This window comes from Prosopis cineraria, unplaced genomic scaffold (genome assembly GCF_029017545.1).
Source record: "Prosopis cineraria cultivar Desert tree isolate PC_DT_omini unplaced genomic scaffold, ASM2901754v1 PC467, whole genome shotgun sequence".
Lineage (NCBI taxonomy): Eukaryota > Viridiplantae > Streptophyta > Magnoliopsida > Fabales > Fabaceae > Prosopis > Prosopis cineraria.
In genome coordinates this window covers 35,676-48,181 of record NW_026555792.1, presented here as the reverse complement: position 1 = coordinate 48,181, position 12,506 = coordinate 35,676, and the positions used below count along the sequence as shown (strand labels likewise).

At 34.0% G+C, this 12,506-nt stretch overlaps 1 non-coding gene across 1 annotated transcript; it reads right to left on the bottom strand.

The window, feature by feature from the left end:
• Positions 1 to 447: 447 nt before the first annotated feature.
• On the bottom strand, positions 448 to 552 carry LOC129297211 (small nucleolar RNA R71). The gene has a single exon (XR_008590142.1). It is a non-coding gene; the product is annotated as a small nucleolar RNA R71 (small nucleolar RNA).
• Between the last annotated feature and the right edge of the window lie 11,954 nt (positions 553 to 12,506).

The following is a 12,506-nucleotide window of genomic DNA, read 5'->3' as shown; positions in this document are numbered from 1 at the left end:
GATTGATAGCATTATTAGTGATTCTAAATCTGACTTAGACTCTACAGTTAAGTTGGAAAATATGGCTGAAAATAATAATGGTAATAGAACAATTAAAGAATTGGCTGCTCCTAATGCACACTATCAAAATTTATGCATTCAATATCCTAATTTAGATGCAAATGCTAGTTTTGAATTGAAATCTGGTTTAGTACATTTGCTACCTAAATTTCATGGTCTTACAGGAGAGGACCCGAATAGGCACTTGAAGGAATTTCATATTGTGTGCTCCACCATGAAGCCTCAAGGAGTTTCAGAAGAGCAAATCAAATTGAGGGCTTTTCCTTTTTCATTGGATGGAGTGGCAAAAGATTGGTTGTATTACTTGCAACCAGGTGCCATTACATCTTGGGATCAAATGACACAGTTATTCTTAGAAAAATTCTTCCCTGCCTCTCGCACAGCTGCAATTAAAAAGGATATTTGTGGGATTCGTCAGATGACTGGGGAGACATTTCATGAATATTGGGAGAGATTTAAGAAATTATGTGCCAGCTGCCCTCACCATCAAATACCTGATCAGCAGCTGGTTCAACATTTTTATGAAGGTCTCTTACCAACAGATAGGTGGTTTGTTGATGCCGCAGCTGGTGGTGCTTTGGTAGAACTTACTCCAACTGATGCCATGAATCTCATTTCTAAGATGGCACAAAATTCTCAACAATTTGGGACACGAGCTAACCAAGCAGTTAAGGGGGTGAATGAGATTCCAACACCACAATATGATCCTAAATTTGAGAACAAGATGGAGGAGCTCTCTAGCATGGTTCGGCACATTGCCTTAACACAACAAAAATTAATGAATTCACCAGCAGTGCCAACTTTTCCACAGGCGTATCCCTCACAGACGTGTGCACAACCTCAATTTTATAATCCTCAGCAAGCTACCACATCTTCTGCCTTAGTTGGGCCTCTATGTGGCATCTGTTTTTTAGCCACACACACTACTGATCAATGCCCACAGTTGGATGATAGAGTTGAGAATTGTGCTGGGATTTTTCCAACTAGATCTATGCAACAGGGCCAAAAATATGATCCTTTCTCTAACACTTATAATCCAGGGTGGAGAGATCACCCTAATTTCAGATATGGAGGAAGCCAACAACAACAATATAATGCTACAGGTCAAAATTCACAGCCTATGCAACCAATGAGGCAATCTACTCCTATTTCAGGGTCTAAAAATGATGGACCAAGTCTAGAAGAGTTAATGAAGCAAATGGCAACTAATAACATTCAATTTCAACAACGCACTGAGACAGTAATCCAAAAATTGGAGAATCAAATTGGGCAGTTGTCCACCTCCGTTAATGAATTGAAGAGTCAAGGTTCTGGAAAGTTGCCTTCTCAAACAGTTGTAAATCCTAATTGTAGTAATGTTAGTGCTATCACTCTTAGAAGTGGAAAGGAGCTTCCAGAGCCCTCCACAACATCTATCAAGAATAAGTCGGCTGCAGCAACACAAGTCACACTTGAGGAGGCTAATGAAGAAAAGGAACCAAGGAAGATCCTTCCATTTCCAAATAGGGAGACTCAAAGCAAGAAGTTAAAGGAAGCTGAATTGGAGAAAGAAGTGCTTGATGTTTTCAAGAAGGTTGAAGTCAATATTCCCCTTTTGGAGGCAGTAAAGCAAATTCCTAAATATGCAAAGTTCTTGAAAGACCTATGCACGAACAAGAGAAGATTCAAAGCTAACGAGAAGGTCAATCTAGGAAGAAGTGTATCAGCTTTATTTCATGAAGGAATGCAGTGCCAACCCCCTATGCCCTTAAAATGCAAAGATCCAGGGAGTTTCACTATACCCTGTACTATAGGAAATTTAGAATTTTCTAACGCTTTGATTGATCTTGGTGCAGCGATAAATGTTATGCCCAAGTCTCTATTTTCTTCTTTGCAGGGTTGTGAGATGAAGCCAGCCGGGATTATTGTCCAATTAGCAGACAGGAGACTTGCCTATCCTAGTGGTATGCTTGAAGACATTCTAGTTAAGGTAAAAGATTTAGTCTTTCCTGCTGATTTTTATATTTTGGATATGGGTAAAAATGATAGTCATGGGCCACCACCACTGATTTTGGGTAGGCCATTTCTTAAGACAGCTAATACTATCATTAATGTTAAAGATAGTACTCTTTCCATGGAATTTGCAGGACGTGTTGTTCAATTTAATCTTTTAGAGGCTATGAAACATCCTATAGAGGATCATTCTGTTATTAATGTGAGCATGCTTGATATGTTAATTGATGATACATATGATGAGCTTTACAATGAGATGGTTTCTAGTTCTCTTGAGATTGTTGATTTAGATAGCAATACACATTGTTCTGACTCTATTATTTATGAAGATTCTTCTGACTGTTCTGGTTCTGATGATATTGTTGAGTTATTCAAATCCATGCATGATATTGGCATTGAAACTTCTAGTGACTCTGATATGATTGCTTCTGACTCTGAAAGAACTATAGACTTTGCTATCAACTCTATGTCATGTAATTCTATTAATAATGATAATTCTAGTATTCTAGAACAAGATACTGCTGCTTCTTTTGATGGAATGCAGGTTTGTGGAGTTGATGAGCTAACTATCGATAAGCTAGTTCCCTCTATTCAGCAGCCACCTATACTTGAATTGAAAGATCTACCAGAACATTTGAAATATGCATTCTTAGATGAAGGTAAGAAATTACCGATTATTATAGCAAAGGATTCTGATCCTTGCCAAGAGGTAAAATTGTTAGAGGTACTGAGAAAGCACAAGAAAGCTATAGGATGGACACTAGCTGACATTCCAGGCATCAGTCCAGATATATGCATGCATAGGATCTTAATGGAAGACGGTGCAAAGCCATGTAGGCAACCTCAAAGGAGGCTTAACCCACTTATCATTGATGTGGTCAAAAAGGAGGTAACAAAACTTCTTTCTGCAGGTATCATTTACCCTATTTCTGATAGCCAGTGGGTGAGTCCAGTACAGGTAGTGCCAAAGAAGAGCGGGATCACAGTTGTAAAGAATGAAAAGAACGAGTTGATTCCTATGAGAGTGCAAAATAGCTGGAGGATGTGCATCGACTACAGGAAGCTAAATAATGCAACCAGGAAGGATCACTTCCCTTTACCTTTTATTGATCAAATGCTAGAGAAATTAGCAGGCAAATCTCACTACTGTTTTCTAGATGGTTTTTCAGGTTATTTTCAGATTTGCATAGCTCCAGAGGACCAAGAGAAGACAACATTCACATGTCCATTTGGCACATTTGCTTATAGGAGGATGCCATTTGGATTATGCAATGCCCCAGCCACATTCCAGAGATGCATGATGAGTATTTTTGCAGATTTGCTAGACTATTGCATAGAGGTTTTTATGGATGATTTTACTGTATATGGAGATTCATTTGATGAGTGTCTAGTAAATTTAGATAAAGTACTTGAGCGATGTATTGAGAAAAATCTTGTATTAAACTTTGAAAAGTGTCATTTCATGGTTAGACAAGGTATTGTATTGGGTCATGTTGTTTCTGAGAGGGGGATAGAAGTTGATAAGGCTAAGGTAGATGTGATTACTTCTTTACCTTATCCTACTAGTGTTAGAGAGGTCCGTTCTTTCCTTGGACATGCAGGATTTTACAGGAGGTTTATACAGGATTTTAGCAAGATAGCCTTACCACTCTCAAGATTGCTGCAGAAAGATGTGGATTTCAAATTTGATAAAGCTTGTGAGCAAGCATTTGATGAGTTAAAGAAGAGATTGACCACTCCACCAATCATTCAACCGCCAAATTGGGATTTACCTTTTGAATTATTATGTGATGCTTCTAATTATGCTCTTGGCGCAGTACTTTCACAAAAAGTTGATAAGAAATCACATGTCATAGCTTATGCTTCCAGAACTTTAGATGCAGCCCAAGCCAATTATACTACCACTGAAAAGGAGCTTTTAGCTATTGTTTTTGCATTAGATAAGTTTAGATCATATCTTTTGAATGCAAAAGTTGTTGTGTTTTCTGATCATGCAGCATTAAAGTATCTCTTAAGGAAGCCAAATGCAAAGCCACGATTAGTCAGATGGATGCTCTTGCTACAGGAGTTTAACTTAGAGATAAAGGATAAGAGTGGAGCTGAGAATTTTGTCGCAGACCATTTGAGTCGCATTGAATCTCCTATGGTTCCTTCTATTCCTATTGATGATAATTTTCCTGATGAATGCTTATATGCTATGCATGATGTTACTCCTTGGTATGCTGACTTAGTTAATTACTTAGCTGCCTCTGCATTGCCTGTGCATTTAAAGAAACATCAATTAGATAAGTTCAAGAGGGAAGCTAGATATTACATATGGGATGATCCATACCTTTGGCGCATATGTAGTGACCAGATTATTAGGAGATGTATTCCTGACATTGAGTTTGAATCCATATTGCATTTTTGTCACACACTTGCTTGTGGAGGACACTTTGGTCCACAACGCACTGCTAGAAAGGTTCTTGATTCTGGATTGTACTGGCCTACTCTATTTCGTGATGCATATACATTTTGTAAACATTGTGCTAGATGTCAGCATACAGGAAATATCTCCCGTAGAAATGAGATGCCTCAACAACCTTTACTTTTCTGTGAAATATTTGATGTATGGGGTATTGATTTCATGGGACCTTTTCCTGTTTCATTTGGATTTGCTTACATTTTACTAGCTGTGGATTATGTTTCTAAGTGGGTGGAAGCTAAAGCCACCAGAACTGATGACTCTATTGCTGTTGTAGATTTTGTTAGATCACATATCTTTTGCAGGTTTGGTATTCCAAAGGCCATTATCAGTGACCAAGGCACCCATTTTCGTAATCGGAGCATGCAGAGTTTATTGGGTAAGTATGGGGTCGTGCATAAGATGGCTACCCCTTATCACCCCCAAACTAATGGGCAAGCTGAAGTCTCGAATCGAGAGATAAAGCAGATTCTTGAAAAAACAGTGCAACCTAATAGGAAAGACTGGAGTAAGAGACTTGATGATGCATTGTGGGCATACAGAACTGCCTACAAGACTCCAATCGGAATGTCTCCTTATCGGCTTGTTTTTGGGAAAGCTTGTCACTTACCTGTGGAGATTGAGCATAAAGCTTATTGGGCAGTAAAGCAGTGCAATATGGATTTAACTAAAGCAGGAGCCCAAAGAAAATATCAATTGCAAGAGCTTGAAGAATTTCGCTTGGAAGCATATGAAAATTCAAGAATCTACAAGGAAAAGACCAAGTTAATACATGATAAGCTGATAGTTAGAAAAGAGTTCAAGGTGGGACAAAAAGTGTTACTCTATAATGCCAGATTGAAACTTATGCCAGGAAAACTTCGTTCTAGATGGGAAGGTCCTTTTATAGTTACTAAAGTGTTTTCTTATGGTGGAGTAGAGATTATGGCAGAATCTACTGGAGCAAAGTTTAAAGTTAACGGGCATCGGTTAAAGCATTTTTATGATGGATTTGAGACACACATTGTGGAGGAGTCTTCCCTCCAAGATAATACTTAATCGATCAGGTTGTATCATTTCTCTTCACTTTTAATTTACATTTTCCTATACATCTTTCGAACTATGTTCTACATTGAGGACATTGTAGATTTTAAGTGTGGGGGGAGGTTTTTTGCTGTTTCTAATTTTTTTTCTTGTTTTCATTTTTTTTTATTTTTGTGTTCTTGTTTTCAAAATAAAAAAATAAAAAAAAATAATTTGTGCGAAGTTGCAAATTTAAGACAATTTTAGTTTGAATGCATTTGAGCATGATAAGTAATTGATCTTATGTTTAGAATTTAAGTTAAGTGGCATGAGTTTGGTTTCAATGAATTAATGTGATAGCCTTTAGCTTGTAAAGATTTGAGCCTAATATTATTCTCTTTTTGTGTGTATTCTGCTATCACTACTCCCACTCTAGAACTTGTCTTGATTCTTAGTTGAGACTATAATTGCATATGCTTTGCATGAAGATGATTTAGGCATTCTTTTAGCCTACTTAGCCAAATAGCCATCCCATGTAATTTATCCCTTGTTAGCCCCTTTGAGCCTAAACCTTTTCTTTAAAATTTTAGCCAATTGAAAACATAACCTATAAAAATATTTTCCTTTCATTCTTCTCACCCCACTTTAGGTGATGAAAAGTGTATTATAATATTTGTTGGAATGAAAGAATATGCTTGAAGAGAGATTTGGGTTATTTTGAAAAAAAAACGAGAGAAAAAAAAAAGCAAAGAAAGAAAGGAAGAAAAGAAAAGAAAAGAAAAGAAAGAGCATAAAAGTCATAACACAACAAAAAAAAAAGGTGCATGAAGCAAAGGAAAGGAAAACAAAATAAAGAGAGAAAAATAAACCCAAATCAATTTATTTTGTTTCTTTCATTCTATATATTTCGTTTCAAATATACTTTTCATTATCCTAAAGTTTATTAACCTTCATTTTCCTATATCATACCTTTACCTAAGCCCCATTACAACCTAAACTAAAGTCCTATTGATTCTTACATTGCATATGACATAAATAGTGGAGACCTAGATGATAAACAAGCCTATGGTAGTGAGGTTTTAATAGGGGAACTTGAGTGAAACACTTACCTATATACATTTGAGAGTTGAGAGTTAAACACTTGACCTTTGTGAGGGGCTATTGCTTAATTTATTCTTACCAAATGAAATTGCCATGATACTTGTTATTCTCAATATAAGAGATATTGATTAAAGTGTTAAAATGTTGAAGAGCTATAATTATTTCTTATTCTTTGTTGCTTCCACAGTTCTTTTCTTGAAATTTGAGATTTAAGTTTTGCCCAGGAGTGCAAAAGTCTAAGTGTGGGGGAATTGATAAATGATAATTTTATATATTTTTATTCTTTTAATTTAGACTTTTAATTATTTATTTAAGGCTAATTGAGTTTAATTAGATATTATTTGATTTTATTAGCTAATATTCAGTTTTGGAATTTTAACTAACTAAATCTTTGATTTTAAAATATAAATAATATCTTTAATATTTTTGCACAGGTGCTATTTAATTTTATTTTATTTGTGCAGATTTTCTAGATTCAATTTGAAAGATATTGATGAAGAATATTTTGGATAAGAAGAATATGGGCATGCTTGGAGATCAAATCAAGAATCAAATTTTAAAATTTTATTTGAATTTATTTTGGATTATTTAGTGTAATTTTTAATTAGGGTCCACTTTTCATATATATATATATATATATGAATAGATGGGGGACGGAGAGGAAGCACGATCTGGGAAAAAAAAGGAAAGAAGGGAAACAGAGCAGCGATCGCCATTCGTCTTTCCTTCTTCCAATTTCTTGGGTGATGGCTTCTCAATTTTTCATTTCATGTTGTTTGATTTTTAATTCTATGGAGAGCTAATTTTTTTTTGGTGTGATCAATCACAAACCATGATCCTAAATTTTAATCAGAGTCTTTAATATTCAGGAAAGATTTTATTTTAGCTTTATTCCAATTTTCTCTTCTTCTCTCTACCTCTAAATTTTATGCTTTAATTACTATTACTGATTAGAGTAGCTTTATTGCATAATTTTTGAGTTATAAATTTTATCTGAGGTTTTAATTGCTATAATCGATTGATATAGCATTGTAAGAGTAATTTGGCTTGGCTTGGGTGATTATCCATGCTTTGTTTTTGGTGTGGCTATAAAACAATTGTTAGGTTGTGGGTTAAAGGAGATTTCAATTAATCTATAACTTAACTTCTTGTTTAATTCTTGAATGATAATTTGAGAAATATTATAATGAAACCAGAATAATAAAGTTGAATAAAATTAATTTATTTTGTAGACGAGGAAGGTTAAATTTAGGTGATTGGGTTGTGATTGATTGCGCTGCTTGTTGTCGGTAATTTTCTTAATTGAATTTCCTCTATTTATTTATTTATAATTTAGTTTTTAATTTCATCATAAAAAACCCCCCCATTATTTACCTTTTCATAATCATAATTTAAATAGTTACTCTATTGACTCTTAGGGAGACGACCTAGGTTGCACTTTACTGCAAAATCTAGTTTTTATTAATTTTGGTGCTGTTCGACAGTAGTGTCACATTGATAGGTGATCTTTATTTAAGTTTCCATATAGAAGATGAGATAATATAACTACAAATCTTGCAGAGTCATTTAATTCATGGATAGTCACCGAGAGAAGGCATGGTGTTGCACAATTGATCTATGAGCATAGAGAAAAGGTAGCATGCAAAATGCATGCATCCAAAATGGCTCTCTCTACTTGGAGAAATGGTGTTGGTCTAAAGATTAAGGCAAAACTAAGAGACCATGTGGCTAGAGTTGAACAAATGTTTGCAGAGCATTACGGAGGAAATAGAGTTTGTGTACATATTGCATATGGGGACTTACGTGTTGATCTTAGCTTATATGTCCAAATGACTATAACATTCCAAATATTAAAGGTCAAGTCTTCCTCCAACCTCCAAGTACCTATCATCCTCCTAGGAGGCCACGAACTTTTAGGATGGAGTCACAATTTTAGAACAAGAAGATTTATCACTGTTCATTATGCCATCAACCAGGCCATACACACAAGACTTATAGGAACCCTAATCCAATCTAGGATATGATGTAGATATGACACCCTTTTTGCATCGTTATTATGAATTCAGCTGTCTTTTGTCTTGTATAATGTGCAAAGATGACTATTATTTTTCTGAATTGTGAATATGACAAAGCTAAAACTTCTTATGTATAAAAGATTCAACCATTCATATATTTTTGTCAAAAGGGTTGTAGGGTATTTTGATGCAAGTTGTAGATTATGTAACTAATAATGAAACCTTAAAGTCATTTATGTCACTTTTTAAGGTTTTATTGTCATTTAAATTAATGAAAATTGTTATTTGTTGGATTAGAGTGGTATTTCATTTTTTGTTGATTCAGTCAATTTATAAAGGGTGCTAATAAATTGTAATTTCTTATTATGTAGTTGTAAATATAGGGACAAAACTTGCTAATAGTATAATCAAAGTTGTGAACGAGGTGTTGTGAATTTTTAACCCTGATGTTGTCTGGACTTGCACACCAGGACTTACGAATGGCAAATGCATAATTGCTAATATAGGGACAAAACTTGTTAATAGTGAAACTAAAGTTATGAACAAGGTGTTGCCAATTTTCAACTCTAATGTTTGTTTGGACTTATACACCAGGACTTATGAATGGCTAATGCATAGTTGTGAATATAAGGACAAAATTTGTTAATAGTAGAACCAAAGTTGTGAACAAGGTGTTGCAAATTTTCAAGTACCAAGCTTGTTTGGACTTACACACTAAGACTTGCGAATGGCTAATGTATAGTTGTGAATATAGGGACAAAACTCATTAATAGTATAACCAAAGTTGTGAACGGGTTGTTATGAATTTTCAACTTTGAAGCTTGTCTGGACTTGCACACCAGGGCTTGCGAATAGCTAATAAATAGTTGTAAATATAAGAACAAAACTTGTTAATAGTGAAATCAAAGTTGTGAACGGGGTGTTGTGAATTTCCAATTTTGATGCTTGCCTGAACTTGCACATTAAGACTTGGAAATAACTAATGCATAATTATGAATATAAGGACAAAACTTGTTAATAGTGGAACCAAAATTGTGAATGGGGTGTTGCGAATTTTCAAGTACCAAACTTTCCTTGCTGAATTTTTTTCCTTAATTCTTTTATTACTTTAGTTTACCTATGTTTAACATTCAAAATGAACTTTTGAAAATTAAAAAAGGTAAAAATATCAAACGCACTTTTATATTGATGAACAAACTTAATTTCTCACATTTTCATTACACTAGTGAAATGAGTAAACTAGCAAACTTACAAGAAATAATATGTCAAATAGATTAAACTTATCATGAAATAATTTAATTTTTTTTTAATTTTAAAATTGTAAAAAATTGTATCTTTATTATCACTTGATTATCTTAGTTATATAATTACCTTTTTTTAACCAAAGGTCAAAATTATAATTGATCAATTATATATATATGTATATAATTATAATTCATTCGACTACAATCTAATTATGATCAAATTGATCAATTATAAACTCACTCCATTCGCTAAAGGCAACATTAGTATCAATTGGTATAGGTAATTACAAACTATGATCAAATCTGATCATATAAGATTGAAGGCAACATAGCAGCCTTACAGCTTTAGGCATTCTGCTCTAGCCAAATGCATTAAAGTATTGCTAAGAGAACACAAAGTCTTGTGCTTCTTTTTTGATGAGAAAATAAACGTTCAGCTGTAGTATCAATTCTATTGAGTACCACACAAATGCATCAAAATATTGCTAAGAAAACACAATATATATTAGGAAAAATGGTTGTGTTAGATGGGTAAAAGTTAAATATAACATTAGTATCAATTCTATTGAGTACCACACAATTAGCAATTCCTATTCAAAAGGTCATTACACATATTAACAAATATTCAAACAATGGTTACACCTTTATATACTAAGAAATTGTTGACAAATATTAACATCCTTCTTTATATACTAAAGTGGCTACCCCCTTCTCTTTCTTGTCTTCTCTTCATCAAGTAATTTCAAGGCCACCTTTTTTTTTATTTTCTGGATGATTAATCAGCCACCATAAAAGCTCAGTCCTAAAGTTAGTAACTTCTTATGCACTAAAGAAGGAATAACATATAAGTTGAAAGAATAATCACAAACAAAGAATAGCCTTGAAGTAGAAAGAACAACATCAAAGAAAATGCAAGCGTAAATTAGTGATGTCCTATGACATTGTAAGATCCCATGTCTTCAACAAATCATGATGAGAACTCCACAATATTTCCTACAAACATGTAGTATATAAAAAATAATCACAATTGGTCAAAGGAAACAAAGGCACTACATAAACAAGATAAGCTATAACAATAGGCGAAGAATGTGCAGATTACTTTGTTGGGATATCGGAGGCCAAATAACATAACCTATTAGTTTCTTCCCGATCAAGCCTGGGTTCACCAACTCAATGATGTCGAAGAACCTATTTACTACAAAGGAAACAAATTCATATTATCAAACAACATGCACACAAGACACGCCAAGGAGTTGACTAATAGACTATACACATGTATTCACCAATAATTGTTTTTGCATTTAAAGCTCAATCTTTTTTCCTTTTCTTTCTCCTTGGTTCAAGACCACTGTCCCCCTTTAACAAGTCAAGGACATAGAAGTTCAGTGACTTCAGCTCTAGCATGAAACACCTCTAATAATGGTTCACAAGAGCTGGATCGACGATAAGATTCCATTCAGCTATATTGTATCTGACATATTCAAGCGAGATACCCCTCTTTTTCTTTGTTGCCTTCTGTAACATCCTAAAACTTCAAATCTAAATTAAGGGATAAATTAGTTAAAAAATATGATTAATTCATTTAATTATGTTTTTAGGTAGCTAATTGAATTTTTGGGTCATATTTAGCTCTAAATTAAGATAGGATAAAAGTTGGATTAAGTCAGGAGGCATCGGGGGAGCACAATCAAGTTGTTGCTCATTGTACTATGAGCTTCGACTTGTGTGGCGTGCACTGCGGCGCACAACACAACAAGAAACTTAAATTTTTGAGAATCATCAGAAATGGATAGTTTTTGGGCTCGAAAACCTACAGCACAAAGGGGGTAACTTTAGGCACTACTAGGGCATAAATTTGGAAGGATTTTGAAGATGATTTGAGCCTTCAAACTCTTGGGTAAGTTTCATACCCTTCTCCTCTACCTTTTCATCTCATTTTCCATGGGATTTAGAAGAGGGAGAATTTGGTTTGATTGGATTAAGCCATGAGTCAATGTTCTGAAGGTTTCTATTGACTCTAAAAATTTAATTTAGGTTTATTGATCTTGGATATATGGTAATAGGAAGCTACTTTTTTGTTTAGTAAATTTTGGATCAAGCCCTAACTTGATCATAGGGTGTTGAAGTGTGATAAGTTGAGATATTGAGTTTTACGTTGTGATAGAGTTAGAAAGTGACTTAAAGGGATGAAGTGAATAAATTCTAATCTTGACAAGTCTATTTGTTGAGAATTTGAGTGAGAAATGGGAGAATTGAGAGGTTATTATTAGCTAATGGTGCTTGTGTTAATTGAAAATTAATATATAGTACTTGTTGATGTAGATTGTAGTGTGAGAAGACTTACTTTGACACAAGAAGAAATTTAGTACCACGGGTAACCCTTTTAGTAATAAAAGGGTTGAGGTAACTAGATAATTTATATTGTTTATTACCTTGTATAAGTTATTCTCAAGTTGCTTTTCTATGATTTGTTGAATATATATGCATAAATTCTTTAAAGGTTAACTATTTTAGAAAAAATAGAGTATTGATTTGTAAAATTCTATATTTTTGAAGTAAATGGTAAGATTTTGATATATTTGTTTGGAAAGTTATTTATGCACGGTTAAGTGGAGATATATAGTGAAA